This window comes from Macaca nemestrina, chromosome 1 (genome assembly GCF_043159975.1).
Source record: "Macaca nemestrina isolate mMacNem1 chromosome 1, mMacNem.hap1, whole genome shotgun sequence".
Classification (NCBI taxonomy): Eukaryota; Metazoa; Chordata; class Mammalia; order Primates; family Cercopithecidae; genus Macaca; species Macaca nemestrina.
This window is the reverse complement of record NC_092125.1, coordinates 62,842,246-62,858,849: the sequence shown is the minus strand read 5'-3', so window position 1 is coordinate 62,858,849 and position 16,604 is coordinate 62,842,246. Positions and strand designations below refer to the sequence as shown.

Below are 16,604 nucleotides of genomic sequence, written 5' to 3'. Positions count from 1 at the left end.
ACTGAGGACAAATTCTGGAGCAAAATGCAGTAAAATCCCCAAAAGTATGTATAGTATTTTTGTTTATTACAAATAAAGTTTGAGTGAAAAGAAAAAAAATTTAGTATTGTATTATGGGGGTTATCATAATCACCCTGGCCCTACGCACTTTCTCAAATGACAGACCCTCTCCCATCTAAAGTCAGAAAGTGCAACCTTCAGAACACCAGTCGGGGGCCTAGGATGCCTCTCTTCTCATCTCTGTTTGAAATGCTGTCTCCTTCCTCCAAGAAGTCTTTTGTGAGTGTCAGGTTGTTCTGCTCTTCTCCGAAGGTCATGCTAGGAAGAAAGCTCCCCTTGCTTTGGAAACTGCCTGGAGCCAGACCTGACTGAAAACTCCCCTGTGTTGGTGGATTTGTCAGGGGGTCGGCCTGGGCAGTAGGGGTAATGCAGCGTGAAGCATTCCCTTCGCCAAACGCGGTAGTAGGAGAGCAGGAAGCAGGCAGCAGGAGACCACAGGGTCTCCATCCTGAAGCACCCACTAAACAGCATCTGGCAGCCCCTAAAATGTTCTAAACCTCAATCAGTGGAAAAGGAGCAAGATCAGCTTCTTCTCTTTGTCCTCAAGAAAAAAAAGATACATTCCAGATAATTTCACGTGATGAAAGAGGAAGAAGCGCTGAAGTAGCAAAGGAAATAAATTAACGCCATCTCAGCTAAAATCACACACAATTAAAACCTGGATCTGAATGTACTATCCTGTTCAGAGAGAGCAGCTTGAAAATGACATGCATTAGTCATTCACTCCAGCCACCCGACTCAATGTACGGGGACGCCACACGGTCTCTGATGGCAGGGCTGCCGGAAGGAAAGGGGAAGGGTTCCTGACCCCAGTCTTCAGCTTTCTGTTCTCTCGTCTGGAGTCTGAAAATCCCACTCCTCCGTGGCAGAGGCATCCAAATGAGCCAGGTAAGCCAGGTGGGAAGAGACAGCTCTCTCCAGTGGCCACTTTACCATCTTTCCTTCATGGTGGGACCTGCCAAGGCAGAGGTTCGGGTCTGGGGCCTGGGAAGGGATTTGGTCCAAGAGCCACTTATGTGGACAGGCTCAGCAATGGCAGAGCTCCTGTCCACTCTGCCCAGGGTCCTGGCCTGCACGGAGGCTCTCCTGCCTTCAGACAGTCTCCCTCAGCTCAGGGAGATGGGATTTTCTTTTTCTCTTCTTTCTCCTACTGTTTTTCTTCCTCTTCTCTTTTAATTTTTCTTCTTTTAGAAAAAAAAAAACAAAAAACAAAAAAAAACAATCTTCAGCAAAGGAGATGGGTTAATGTGCCTGAAAAAAAGAAGACAGAAAAGATTTCACGAACCAAAAGGTCCCCAGGTACCGACATACGACATACCAAGGCCAGTGACCAGTGACGGGCTGTTCTTCATGTCCCCTGAGGGTAAAATAGGAAGGAATGTGGTTTGTGGCAGGAGTAAGAATAAAATATAAGGATGAGCTTTTTGACAGTCAGGATTTTAATCCCTTTAACAAGCAGCTCTCGGGGATATGGGATCTCTTTTCCACGAAAGGCAGGAGAGTTGTGGAAAGCAAATGAAGGGAAAAAACAAAAACAAAACCAGTGGACTCAGCATCAGAGGACATGGGCCTGAGGCTTGTTCTGGCCTCTTGCTGGCTGGGGGAATAGGCAATGTGAGCCTCATCAGCACCGGATGAGGCAACACCGACTGCTCCCAGCACAGACTCAGGGACTCGGGTCAGTTTTACCCATGTTGCTTATCATACAGGCCAGCTCCTATGGACGGGAGAATGGGCCAAGCTGACCACTGCCTGAAGAACCACTTCATCTAGGAATAAGACTGTCTCCAGGTCACACCTCCCTCAACCTTCTCTCTCTGTGTTCATTGTCTGGATCCAGGCTTCAGGATGCTTGCCTTAGGCTCCCCAGTGGGGCTGGGACTAGGATGAGGCAGGGGAGGTGCCTAGGCCAAAAGTTAAGGAGGCACTCAACCCTCAGGTTCTGCAAGCACAGGGTCAGTACCTCAAAGCAAGTGCCTCCTTAAATTTTGTGCCCCGAGCATCTAGCTTGCCTTACCGAGTTTTAGCCCTACAGCTCAGTCCTCTGCCTTTGCTACTATTAGATGTGTTTCTGGACACAAGAAAGAATATAATAGCCCTTGATGAAGCTACAGTCCCCAGGGGGTCATCTGGACTCAATAGTTTTTACCGATTCACTTCTTCCTAAGGAGGTGAGAGGAGGGGACAAAGTCAGAGCCAAAGCAACCAATCAACAATGCTATTTGATCCAGGGAATTACACTGACTTCCCCTGCCCTGCGCACTCCTGGATGGGGATCCCCACTCAGCAGGTAGGGGCTGGTAGGGGCAGGGGGTAGATGGAGGCTTCCGTCCCAGGCAGAGAGAGTTTATGGGAAGTCTGCCATGAGCAAGGCCCTCCAGTGGGCACTCTAGGGAAATAGCAATGAATGATACAGTTCTTTGGGGGAATTTACCATTTAATAGGGAGGCAGTATACCCAGAGAGAGTAACTTTTCAGGCAAAATGCAAATGATTGCAAATAAACATAAAGTGGCATAGACCAAGACTATTCCTGCAGAAGGGAAGTGGAGTGGTGTGACCAGAATCAGGAGTGAATGGCGGAAAGTTTTCTGGAAGGAGCTGAATTTTCTCCATGGTTTACAGTGTTCCTCCAGGTGGGCTCAGAATCCCTTGGGGAGATGGTCAAAAATGCAGTTTGTGAGCCCCACTTGAGACCTACTGGGTGAAACCCAGGAATCTGCATTTTAATCAATTCCCCCAAGTGGTTCTTCTGCACACACAGTTTCAGAAACACTAGTTTAGACAGAAATAAAATTGATCCATGCAGTAGCTGCTGGGAAAGCCCTTAGGAAAGATCTTTGGACATCCCCATGAGCTCTAAGATCTATGTTGGAATTAATTCAAATATTGGAAATAAGACCATAAAGACTTCCTTCTCTGACAGAAAATAAGAAGGAAAATATAGAGGTCAGAGACAGTACAAAGAGAAAAGAACAGGATTAGGATACATGAAGTCGCAGTTTCTCTGTCCTGTGAACCATTTCTGAAGTGAAATGTTCAGAAATGAATAGAATCTGATTACAAAAGAAGACAATCAACAGAAATAAAAAGGCTGGATTTGGGCAAATATTTTATTCTTAACATGTAGGATACCCCGTGTGTATTTTATTTGCAAGCTTTGGAAATAAAGAACCAAGGCTTGATAGTGACTTCTGGAAAGATATACATTGAACACCATGACTCAGCACACACACATACGTTTACATAAAAAAAAAAAAAAAAGTATTCATGAAATATGTCCTGTTTCATTTTCATTTCAACAAAAATTTGTTTTCTTTTTTTTTTTTTCGAGGTGAAGTCTCGTTCTGTTGCCCAGGCTGGAGTGCAGTGGTGAGATCTCAACTTATTGCAACCTCCACCTTCTGGGTTCAAGTGGTTCTCCTGCCTCAGCCTCCTGAGTAGCTGGGATTACAGGCGGGTGCCAAAACACTGGCTGATTTTTGTATTTTTAGTAGAGATGGGGTTTCACCATGTTGGCCAGGCTGGTCTCCATCTCCTGATTTCGTGATCCACCCACCTCGGCCTCCCAAAGCGCTGGGATTACAGGCGTGAGTCACCACACGCAGCCTTTTTTCATTTTTTAAAAAAGTGCTTGTTGCAACCCACTGATGGGTCTCTACCTGCAGTCTGAAAACCAATAAAGTAGAAGGGAGGTGTGGGTGATGAGCGCTTGGGGACGAAGTCTTTTTGACAGCCTATGATGGGTCTCAGTGAGGTGGGTCAAAAGTCAACTCAAGAGACGCTTGAGGGTCCCTGGGACTGACGTCTCAGAAAGCCTATTTTGTCCTGCTGTCAAGCATCTTCTCAAGATTTGCCTCCTCCAGAAAGCCTTTCTAGATAAGCACTCCAAATGGCATTCCAACTTCAGCTCTTACAGCCCTCTCAAGTGTCCCCTGGTCTTGGTGTATGCGTGGCAGCCCTTGACTTAAAAGTCATGCACTTCGGAGTAGGCCAGATATACTCGCAAATGGTGCTGGCTGGCTGGTCTGTTTTCAGATGTGCCATGGCACACAAAACCCTTGTCCCCCAGCTTCAGACCTCTGAGGCCTCCCTTTTTGCCCATACAGGTTCTGAATGGAGGAAGAGGGGTTACTCCAGTCCTTCCCATGGTCCCTTCTACCTAAGTTAGCTTTTTCTTCAGGAATCTTCTGAATATGTTAAACAGAATAGGATTTGGTTACCACATTGCCCAGTTTAACTGTTTTAGATACTCAAATTCGATTTAAGAAATACAAAGTACACTTTGGGAGGCTAAGGTGGGCAGATCACGAGGTCAAGACCAGGCTGGTCAACATAGTGAAGCCCCATCTCTACTAAAAATACAAAAATTAGTTGGACGTGGTGGCAGGCACCTATAATCCCAGCTACTCGGGAGGCTGCGGCAGGAGAAATGCTTGAACCCGGGAGGTGGAGGTTGCAGTGAGTCAAGATTGTACCACCACACTCCAGCCTGGGTGACAGAGCAAGACTCTGTCTCAGGGAAAAAAAAAGAAAAGAAAAAGAAGTACAGGGCCGGGCCTGGTGGCTCATACCTGTAATCCCAGCACTTTGGGAGGCTGAGGCGGATGGATCAGGAGTTTGAGGCCAGCCTGCTCAAGACAGTGAAACCCCATCGCTACTAAAAATGGAAAAATTAGCTGGGCGTGGTGGCACGTGCCTGTAGTCCCAGCTATTTGAGAGGCTGAGGCAGGAGAATCGCTTGAAACTGGGAGGTGAAGGTTGCAGTGAGCCAAGATCTCATCACTGTACTCCAGCCTGGGTGGCAGAGTGAAACTCCTTCTCAAAACAAACAAACAAACAAACAAACAAACAAACGGAGTACAGGTGTATCATTTACGGTTGATTAAATATGGTGTCTGTGGTGTTTGTGCTTATGCCTATAAAAAGTTGGGCACTAGGACGTTGGCGAGGAATGTAATTTTTATGATCACATTGTTTCTGGGCAAAAACAGGTTCAACCTACATAGTTTTTACCTGCAGTGCCTTTTCCAGGAATATAACCCAAGATAGATTTAAGGACTCCCTGCAGTTCCACACAGCTCTGCCATCCGCAATGTGTGTCTCTCTGCCTTTGTGGTTCTCTGTGTTGCAAGGGTGTCTGTGGATCCTGGGAGCTCCCTGAGGGCAGGGGTCAGGGAAGATTCCAGTTTTGTGGGGCCGTCTTAAGAAAAAACTCGCAAAATTCCAAATACAAAAGTAGGTACAATGGTGATAATTACTTACAGCCAAGAAAAAAGACAACAATTTGCATGAGCCTTGGACATTCAGGGTACCTTTCTCCTGACATTGCTTCATTCCATTTACCAGAAATGCTTACATAAAAATGTTTCCTGTTCATAAACTGGCTTCCCCTCTTCACCTAGAACACTCTACAGTTCCCAGCTCTCATAGCCCACCCTCTCCCCACCATCCTGCAAGTCGAGAAGCCCTAAAGCTTGAGCTTCATTCCCTTCATCTCTGCCTCTGCCTTCACTTGTTCTCTAATAGCCTAGAGAACAAGGCTCTGCACATGGTGTGCTCGGGCAGGGGAGGGCCAGAGAGCAATGGGCACCCCTGGCCAGTCTGTCTCACAGTGAGGTCCATCCAACCACCTGAATCAGAATCCCCTGGATGGTTTATCTGACATGCAGACTCTGAGAATTACAGAATCTGATGCTGGCGTAGGACCTCAGCACCTGCATTGGCCCACACTCTCCAGGTGATTCCAAGGATCACTGCTCTAGTGCCATACTCTCTGCCTAGTTGGGTCACTGGTGGGACAACAGTCCTCAGTGACTCCCCAGGCCCCACCCCACATCTCCCAAGGAGGCTGAGCAGAGGCTGCGCACAACAAATAGCAGTGGAGGGTCCACTGAGGGACCCTCAGTGACCCATGCTACATCCCAGGCCTCCCTTCTCTGATTCGGCTCATCTGCCAGGCACCAGTAGGAGCCATCCCCTCCTCACAGCCCCCACCACACAAACAGCATGCCCACCAGTTCCGTGTCCTGACCCCTATATGAGAGAGCCACCTGGCATTGAGTTAAGGATCATTTCTAGCGGCATGTAATCCCTGCATCCTTCTCCTAAGACACTCTGATGTCACAGAGTCCCAGGCTTCCTGGCGGGAAATTATGCATGGCCAAGCCCAGAAATTAAATTTGGAGGGTGAAAGGTCAATAACAGGGCCATTAAATCCTTAGGGTAATTACCTAAGAGCTTCCAAAGGACTGTGAATTTGGGCAGATTTTCCCAGGAAAGTATGAGACTCAGAATGGCAGCAATGGGAGCAGGGTTGGGAGAAAAATGTCGATCATGTACCATGCACCAGCTACCACGCTCATGCCAACCATATAGTCCCCGTTACATCTCACAGCAACCTATAAGTATGAATCCATTCCATTACTGCTATCCTCATCCTAAAGAAGTGCTAGGGAGACTTGGCTTGGTGTTTGGACTCTGCCATTTGAGGACCCTGGGTTCCCATCTTAGCTCTATTACATACTGGTTAGGTAAACACTGGACCTTGTTTTTCTCCTATCGCTAGAGTCCTGGTATTGGTCAAATTTTTGATGAGATGATGCATAAATGTGCTAGCACCTTGTCTTGCATGTAGTAGGTGCTCAATAAATGTTAACTGCTATTACTTGAATTAATATCATTACCCAGGAAAGAATTAGAGCTAGAGAAGTTCAATACTTTTCCTGAAGCAAGACAGAGTAAATGGACAAGTAGAGTTCCAAATCCAAATCTTTCCAGCTCTAAAAGCTACACTCTTTCTCCAATCTCATTGGGTTCTAAGATGTTTGGAGTCAGCTCAAGAGAAGCCTTCCCCTGTTTTCTTCCCACAGCTGATGAAATTCCCTTATGCCTCACCTAGTACATCTCACAGGTTTTGCCACTTAGGGTCAACCACTTAGCGAATGTTACTTGCATTTATCCCATTTATTATTTCAATAATCAGTTATTGGACATCTACTATGAAGGACTGGTCTTATCTTATTAAGGTGTAAGACAGTCGTAGGCTCCAGAAGCTTACCCTCTGGTTAGGAGATAAGACATATGAGTATGCATAGTTATTGGGAAGCTGGGGTGCTGGCATGAGTGCTCTCTCTGGTCATGCAGTTGGTAAAGGACTGCTAAAATGTCCTCCTTTTCACCATCAGCCTGTCTACATTGACATTGGCCCTTAGACTGGAAAGGTGGCTCCAGTGACTTGACAAGGGACTCAAGTGCTCAGGTTAAAAGCTTGGAGTCAAGTTTTGACCCCTTTCAATCAGTCAGTCTCACAGTTCTGCCAAGTCCTCTTTACAAAGGCCCATGCATTTACTCTATTCTCACTGCTCCCCTCCTCCTAGATTCCTGCAACTGCTACCTCAATAGTCTCCCATCTTCCTGCCTCTTTCATCCCAAATCACTTGAGCACAGGGCCACAGCTAAACTGCTGAGCCTGGCAATTCAGACCCTTCATCACCTGCTCCCACCCTGTATACTCAATGTGGCATTGTCACACTGTGAAAATGAGGCCTCACATTCTGCCTACAGATTTTGGGCTACTGCCTTAAACTCTCTGGGCCTCCATTCCCCGGTCTGTTGAATGGGGATATTAGTCAGCTCAGAGTCTAAGATGAGAGAGATGAGAAAAGGCTGGCATCTAATAGTAGCTCTATAATTTTCCACCCTTGCCTCCTACCCTCCAGACAACCCATTCTACTCTGCTTGTCTCCACTTTCCTGCTTTTGCTGGTCCCCATATTCTCTTCTAGTTCAAATCCTATCCCTCCAACTAGGCTCAGCTGGAGACTCAGCTCCTCCGTTAAACCTTTTGTGAATAACGCCAGTCCATTTGGGTGGTTTCTTTTTGTATTTCCACGGCACTTCCATTGCCTTGAAATGTTAAAATTGGTTTCATATAGTTCCAACCTGTCACTCTGAGCTCCTTGAGGCCATTATGCTCCGTAGCAGGGATGGAGAGTGGGAACATGACGGTGGTTTAGTGGGAACTTAATATGTGCTCATTCAATATATGAAGGTGAGAATCCCCTCTGTGCATACAGAACTCACAGACCTTCAAGCCAACTTCAAGCCACCAGGCGTGGCAGTCACCACTGGCTGTACCCTTGGAAAAGACAGGGCCAGAAGTTCAAGCACTGGATGATGGCAGGCAGCCCAGGGAAGCCACTCCTCACAGGACTCCATACCTTGGGCTCCACCTCATCCACTCTTCTGTTGTTGGTTCTGCAGGCTCTGGTTCAGACCCATCAATAGGGTGTGGCCTGCCATGGAGCTAAGTTTGTGATGTCTGTTCTGAGTGGTCCAGGCTGAAGGCTCCACCAAGGCATGGGCGTTGGGCATTGGGCCTTTGTCCCAGCAGGAGCCCCACTGTCCTAAGCCCCCACTAGTGGCAGTCACCCAGCTTTTCTAAACCACCAGGAAGCAGCCAGCAGCCTAGCACTCACCTTAGGCACCTTCTTGCTTTCCTTCCCCAGTCTTCATGATGTCTAGCTGGCAGAGTGGGGAACCCTGGATCCAAACCCCTGACTGGGCCTGCCGGTTCCTGACTGAAATCGACCTCCTTCATTGAGAGCTAGGATGGAATCTTCCAGAATGCTAGAGCTGCCCGGCTCAGGATGCAATGCTGGAAAAACATGACAACTACAGGGGTCTTCCACTTCATTCTTTAGGGTGAGAGGTGCCTGGGCCCAGTGACACAATTCTCACCCACCCCACTACACTCCTTAGTCCACTGTTAACTTCGGGAGGGTAGCACCATGCAAAGCAAAAACGTGATCTTAGGTGAATGCTGTGACTGAGCTGCACCTGTCCTCACAAAGCTGCTGAATTCCCCATTTGTCCTCCTGGCCTTTGCAAGAGGGTCCGAGGCAGTATGAGAGAAGCCAACCCTTCTCTTCCCGGACCCAAGGGCTGTGCCCCTTCTCTCAGCCAAGCCTTGTGCCTCTAGCCACAAGGACAGCTCAAGCTTTAGCGTCTGGCCCCACCCAACTCCTTCCTCCCGGGCGTGTGCGCGTTAGGGAGAGGGGGCCTCTGGCCACTCAGGAGTTAAAATGGCAGCGGGACTGGAGGGGGTTGGCGTGGCATGCAGACTGGGAGGAGGCGACCGGAGTGGGCTGGGGAGGTTGGGAGAGCGGCGGAGAAGCGAGTGAGGAGGGCGAGCGCGAAGCCGGGAGGAGGGGCGCGCGTGGAGGGGGTGCCGGGCGCCGCGAGGGCCTGTTCCGGGCACCTGCAAACGCGCGGCGCTCTTAAGGAGCGCCCGGCTCTCGCCCGCCAGCCTCTGGCCACGACGCGCCCAGGGCGCGGAGAGGGGGTGGGGACGGATTGGAATTCTGCCATCGCCCTCACCGGCTGGGCCCCGGAGCCGCTCCCAGGATAACTCCACGTTGGGGAGGGCGCCCGCCGAGCCTCCCGGGCCTGTGCAGACGGCGCGCGCGGCGGGAGGTCGCGGACCAGCGTCCCCAGCCCGACCCCGGGCGGAAGGCGAGCGGAGCGCGGCGGCGCGGGCAGCGGACTGCGGACGGCGCCCACCGGGTGAGTGTGCGGCTTCGGGGCTGACCTGGGCAGCGCCGCCGCGGCCGGGGAGTTGTGGACACCGAAGTCGCTGGCATGGCCAAGGGGGACGCGGCGGGAGCAGCCGGAGCAGCCACCTCAGGGCTCCCTGCTCCTGCCCCGGCACCGCAGCGCCGCCTGACCTGGGTGGGGGCCGGGGGAGGGCCGGCCGCTGCCTTCCGCCGAGACACCTGCAGGGGAGCCGGCGACTTGGGAGAGGGAGGCGGCCGAGGGGGAGAGGGACGGAGGGTTGGAGAATGCCCAGAAGCGGCCAGGAAGGGGGCGCCTTGGCCTTCGCCCGGAGAGACCAGAACCTCCCCCCAAACTGTTGCTGGGTAGAGCGGGGTCCTGGAGATGTCGAGGAGCCGAGAGGTGGCAGCGAGGTTAGGGAGGGCGTGACACGGGTGGACTGGCAGGCTGGAAGCGCTCCAGAGCCTGGAGACTTTCTCCACCTTGGAGCTCGGGAGTCTGTGCGGAGGGACAAGGTGGCCTTGGGTCTGTCTGAAGTATCTGGAACCAGGAGCTAGGCTCCTCCCGGGCCGGCCGGCTGGGGTCCGACCGCAGCCTGGGATGGGACATTTGGGGTGGGGGATGGGCCGGCCTGGGGCTCAGCCTGGGGACTCGGGCAGGGGGAAGCGGAAACGGAAGGGTGGTTCTGAGCCCACCACAACATCAAGGAGACAGGCTGGGCTGGCCAGCCACAGGTGGGCCGTCTGTCCTGCTGGCAAAGGGTGGCGCAGGCTCTGGCTGCCCAACCGGCGAGGAGCCGCGGGGTGAGGGGGAACTGAGCTCCATCTGGGGCCGAACGGAGGAGCTAAAGAGGTGCAGGAGACCCGGACCCTGGGGAGGGGCCCTGGGGGTAGTACTGTGCTCCCTACCCTTCCTCCCCCACCCAAACGAACAGGAAGGAAAATGTCAGCTGGGCTTTGTGCTCTGTTCCTCAGGCTGCCGCAGCTCCCATCTGTTGGAGCCAACGCAGCTTCTAATTGGGCGACTGGCAGGGTTGGAGGGGGTGGGCTGGGCACAGCGCTCAGTTGCCAGAGATGTACTGACAGGCCCTCTGCTTGAGAACCCCAGGACCTAGGGTGGTGGGGAGAACAGCCTCCCTAGGTCAGGGCAGTAGAGGTGGCTTCCTGCCAGCTTGGTCACTATCAAAGGGGAAGATCTAGGTCTCCCTATGCACCCAGGCCGATAGCAGGCTCCATGCCCCCCTTTCCTGCCAGTCTAGGATGGGCTCTGGCCCAGCGTTTAGTCCCTGAATAAGAAGGCCAGGAGCTCCTCCCATTGCCCACGGCTTCTTAAAGCTCCCTCCAAAAAAGAGCACTGGGCATGGAGAGTGGGGATGGGCTCTGTTCTAGGCACTGGAGTTCCCTTGCCTTTGGGCCCTGTTGCTACCAGAAAAAGTCACATGTGGGTGGCCTGACCCACTTTCCTGGCCGGGTGCTGTTGTGGCGAAATGATGGAAACAGAAGGGCAGAGCTAGGGGTCTGAGCCTCCTAGGCCTTCTTCCTTCCCCTGGGCTGACTCAGACTTCTCCTTCTTGCGGAGGGCTCTCTCTGGACCTGGGATGGAACCTCATTATTTGCAAAGGATGGAACTAAAGGCCTCAGTGCCTGGGAGATTGAGGTCTGCCCAGGGTCTGGCACCTAGGAACACCCCCAAATCCACACCCTCTCTCTAATGCAGTCTCCTCCCAGGGAGACACCGAGTGGCAGTAAGAACTCAGAGATCTGCTAATTCCACCCAGGCTAGTACAGCAGGTTCCCTCTCTAATTCAACACAGTTCTTGCCCACTCTGAATCCTCTTTCCTGTGCCTCCCCTCTTCCTCCTCCCCCTCATCCTTCTCTCCTTCGCTCTTCACTTTCCTCCTCTAACACTCTTGACTTCCCTTTTCCCCCTCACACTGCTCTTCCTCTTCTCTTACCCTCCTCATTCTTCCCCAGATATCTCCGTTTCTTCCCAGTCTCTGTCTCCACCTTTGCCCCGCTTCTCCTGTAAACTGCAGCTTAAACCATAAGCCAGGCGTGCACGCACTCCCGCTCATCCTGCTGGTGGGAGCACACGCACTGTTGGCTTTGCTGCATCCCTTTTGCAGAGGAGCCTGGGCTGGTGGGCCTGGCAGCTGCATTTGCCTGGCCCTGGTGTCCCTTGCACCCTGTCATTTACTCACCTGCCCCTCCTACTCCCCACACCCTTATGTTGTTTATTTGAAGGGAAAAGGAAACTCCATTGCTTTTTTAAAAATGTTACTCATTCAACAACTATTTATTGAGCGCCTACTGTGTGCCTCTCATGATTTTAGAAGCTGAAGATACAGCGGTAAACAAACCTCTATGTCTCAGGCTGACCACACTTGTATCTGGATTTGCCGGCTGATTAGCTCTGTTCCTGCCAGGCTCATTCAAAGACCCACAGCTTGAGGGGGCAGAGGTGAGGAACATGAACAATGCTAGTGAATTATCACACTGAGTGACCTCTAAAGTGCCAGGTACCGCTTAAGTCATCCTGTCCTTAAGATACTTTTCTGACCCAAAAGGATGGACCAGGTCACATCTCACCATTTATCTGGCAGCCCAGGGCTGAGTAGAAGGGTGGTGCTTCAGACAGAGAAGGGGGAAGGAATCAAATTTATTACTGAATACCTACTATGCACCAGTCTATGTGAGGAACATTACAAAAGTTATTCTGCTCAGTCCTGCTGACAGCCTTCTGATGTCTGCATTACCATCCCCTGTGTTCTAGCCAAGGAAATTGAGACCTGGAGAAGATAAACCACTTGCTCCAGGTCATATAGATCTCCATTTTGAAATCACTTATATCTGCAGTTCATTTGGCCCTATGATATCTGTGACATCTGGTAACTTGTACACTTATACTAACGCTTACATTATAACCTACCTTTTCATGGGGCCTTATCTCCCAGTTAGACTATTAATATGCATAAGGATTTGCTGAACGGTTGTGTGAATAAGCTTTCTTAAGTGATCAAGGAAGGCTTCCTAGAGGACCTGGGACCCTGAATGAGGAGACAGGGAGGGCAATGATGTTTGCCCTGTGTAGGATACTGTGTGATCCTACACAGGTATGTGACAAGTTGTAGGCAGGCAGTCCCTCAGCCCACACCCCACCTGCATTCAGGTAGAATTGATTCAGGGTCAGGATATAGAAGCTTGGTCTACGGCCCGTCTAATGAATAAGTGTCACTTGTGTTCTTAATCTATATGGCTTGGACTCTTTATAAAAGCTCCAAGACAAAGGATGGGGACTGGAAGCTTTCAAGCCCCCAAAGACTCCAGGGAAGGGCAAGGACAATGGTTGGAGGCTGGAATGGGGCAGGAATGGGGAGAGTGACCAAGGGACAGAAGAGAAGGAAGACAAAGGCAGAAGATAAACTGAGAAACAAAAAACACTTTTGACAAAAATGAAGTAGCTAAAAAAGACAACAAAACAAAACAGAAGACAAGAGATATGCAAAAAAGACAGACAGCAGCATGTGATTAGATTGCTGAGAGAGGACGAGTCAGAAAGCTGCCTTTATCTATTACTTTCCGGTGCGGCGCCTGGGTCTCCCTGGCCTACAGCTCAGAGGCTGAAATTTCACCAAGTTAGCCTCAATCAGGCATTTGCTTGTTCAGTCAACCCATCTTTTCTAAGTACCTACTGTGTGCTTGGCTCTGTGCTAGGTGCAGGGGACAAAGAGACAGATCAGATGTCCCTGCCTTCAAGGAGTTCACCGTAAGAGTAGAGATTCTAGAGACACACCACTGGAGTTCAAATCCAGGCTTCACCACTTCTAGCTGGGTGACATTGAGCAAGTCATGTAACCTCTCTTTGTCTCAGTTTCCTCATCTATAAATGGGATAATAAAAGTATCTACTTCATAAAGTCATGAGGACTACATGAGGTGATACATGTAATGAGCTTAGAACAGTATGTGGTATATATAGTAAGTGCCATGTAAGTAGTAGTATTATTGTTATTATTATTAGATGGAGGAGTCAGTCCCATAGACAATAATGAAACAAGTGTTGGACTATAGGATAAGTAGATAAAAAGGTGACTCAGCCAGGCGTGGCGGTTCACTCCTATAATCCTAGGGAGGCTGAAGCAGGTAGATCACTTGAGGTCAAGAGTTCAAGACCAGCCTGGGCAAAATGGTGAAACCCCATCTCTGCTAAAAATACAAAGACTAGCTGGGCGTGGTGGTGCATGCCTGTAATCCCAGCTATTCGAGAGGCTGAGGTGGGAGAATCACTTGAACCCAGGTGGCAGAGGTTGCAGTGAGCCGAGATCACACCACTGCACTCCAGCCTGGGCAACAGAGCAAGATTCTGTCTTTAAAAAAAAAAAAGTGACTCTCTGTTTGCTGTTTGCAGATTAGGAAAGGGTTGCCAAAGAATGTGATATTTGGGCCAAGGCTTGAAAAGGAATCAACCAGGCAGAGATGGTGGGTCTGGGGACACTGGTGATGAGGGTATTTGGGGCACAGGCATCGTGTATGAAAAGATACCAGGGTGTGTATGTGTTGATTGCTCTTTGTGGATGTCACCATCACCACTGACACGTCCCCCTCAGCCTCTTTGTCTCCAGTGCTGGGAGCTGGGCTTCCAGTGGGGCTGGCTGGTCGCCCAGAACATCCCCACATGTTTTGGTGCAGGGGACCTGGTGCATCCCTGCTGGGGTTTAGTTTCATGACCTTGGTCTCCTGCACGTTCTAAGCCCTCATCAAGCAGAGTCTGCTCCAAACCCAGGGCTGCTAGGCCTTGCACTCTGCCTTCTGACACTTCCTAGGGACCTGGGAGATGCCTTGGTCTGAGGGGGCTGCCTTTTAGGAGGTGAGTTTAACCAGGTTTGGTTTGGAATTCAGTTTTTTTCTGTGTATTTCTTCCACCCACACCTTCCCTGCTGCTCAGCATTTGATGGACCCGAAGTGAGTTCCAAGATAAAGCGCAGGCAGAGGGTTCCTGGGGCAATAACTGTTTCTCAGCTTCTACCTCTCACATGGTAGTAACACTAATTATCATACCTAGCATTTACTGAGCATTTACTATGTACCAGGCACTGCGCCAACTGCTTTACCTGCATTATCCCATTAAGTTTTCAAAAATACCCCTATTAGATAGGTAGTTAACTCTCATTATCCCTAACCTTAAAAGCCAAGAAACAGACTCAGACTTGTTCAAGGACGTATAGCTAGGAAAGATCCAAGGGAGGGAGTTAGCCCTTCTCTCTGACTTTAGGACTCCTCCTGCTTCTTCACCACCCCGGAATCTGGTGTTCCTTGGGCCTGGAGGGTGCTCTGGGTCATCTAGCCCATTCTCCTCCTTCCCTCCCTCCAGGAAGAAGTTCCCTAAGCCAGCCCTGTCCCAGCCAGTGGCTGCCTTTCTCCTTTTTGGGATCTTCAGAGAGGGTCTCTGTGACCTTTTTTTTCCTGCTGCTCCTGCAGGGTGTGATATTTAAGATCCAACATTGTTTCCTTCTGTCTCAGCTAAGTGCCTCGGGGCCACATGGAGCCACTAGCCTCAGAGAAGCTGGACCTTAAGAGTCAGTGCCCATGGACACATGGTGGGAACCGATGCAAGGGTGGCTCGCTGGGAGGCGTGAGAATGGGGCCCAGACCCCAGATAAGGTGGAGAGAGATGGGGAAGGCTTGTGATTTGTGCTGTCGGTGGGATATCTCTAACAAGGTAGATTCGTGTGTTTCAGGAAAAACAGGTACAATTGTTTCTATTTACAAACATCTCACAAGGCAGGTTCTTCAGGGAAAAACATACGGAAGAAGGGGGCAGGGCAGTGATTATTAGGCAACAAGCCTGGGTTCCCCAGGAAGAATGGGTCTGTCCTATCTCATCTTTTCAGGGGGAAGGAAAAAGGAGGAAGAGAAAAGAAAGGCGGCAAAGGTTACTTTGCTCTCTAAAATGTTCTCAGAATAAGCATTCAAATGTGGTTGGTGAAGGTGTCTGTCTTTGGCCTGGGAGGGCAAAGGTGGTGATGCCCAGAAGGGGGAATGACCACAGAGGGGCAGCTGGTGGGAAGCAAGACATTTAAAAGCTGTGTAGGAGGAAAGAGGAAAGAGAGAATTTGACACTTCACCCTGCCTGGCTGTCACCACTCCTCTTCCCCTGCCTTCTGCTGGGGCTCAGACAGCTTCAGGCCTCAAGCTTGAGAAAGTGCCAATTGGGCCCAGGGGTTGAAAGGTGGAATCTACATTGCGAGGGGACCTGCAGAATCATCCTGTCCACTGCCCATCTCTGAGTGCCACCATGCCTCAGCCATCTCAGACATGGGGTGGGGCTGGAGTCTTCGTTCAGCAAGTATTTGTGAAGCATGTAGCCAGGCACTTAGGGCAGACAGCAGTGAACAACCAGACAGACCTCTGCCCTTCAGGAGCTTTTAGTTTATTGTCTGGGGATGCAGTAAAATAAACTTATAAAGGAAATGGCATATTGGAGTCTGGTAAATGCTAAAGAGAAAAAACAGGGAAGGGAAATGGGGGGGTCAGTTGGGAGAGGGGGAGTTTGTTATCTTGTGCAGGGTGGCTGCAGAGACCTCACTGAGAAGGTGACATCTGAGGAGAGATGAGAGGGGGCACTGCAGTTGGGGCAAGCTGGGCAGAGGGGACAGCAGGTGCAAGGGCAGGGAGGCAGGGCCATGCCTGGAGAGTGGGAGGCGGCGTGGAGGATGGCGTGGCTGGAATGTGGTGAGCGCAGAGTTGCAGGAGATAAAGTCAGAGGGTCAGAAGGAGGCTAGCTCTGGGAGAGTTCTGGAGCTGGTGAGGAGGGGGATTTTTTCCTTGGAGTAAGATGGGCTCTTGCAGGTTTGGGGCCTGGAGCGGCATGATTTGACTTTTTAACACCCCTGATCATCAGCCATCCATTCCAGCATTTCCCTCAGCAGCTAGTCAGTAAGTGCTGCCTGGTTGCCCTCTGCAGCCATTGGAGCTGTTTCAGCCAATCAGTA

The 16,604-nt window shown here is 50.6% G+C and overlaps 1 protein-coding gene across 3 annotated transcripts in view; it reads left to right on the top strand.

The window, feature by feature from the left end:
* The first annotated feature begins 726 nt into the window (after positions 1 to 726).
* Positions 727 to 16,604, top strand: part of LOC105484801 (leucine rich repeat neuronal 2) — a 79,166-nt gene continuing 63,288 nt past the window's right edge. For 2 of the 3 annotated variants that reach the window (XM_011746774.3, XM_071078855.1), the window contains exon 1: positions 9,339 to 9,625. The gene's annotated coding sequence lies outside the window, so the exon portion shown is untranslated. Of the gene's footprint in view, positions 949 to 9,338; positions 9,626 to 16,604 lie in introns of those variants that run through there. The other variant, XM_071078856.1, reaches the window with a different exon arrangement.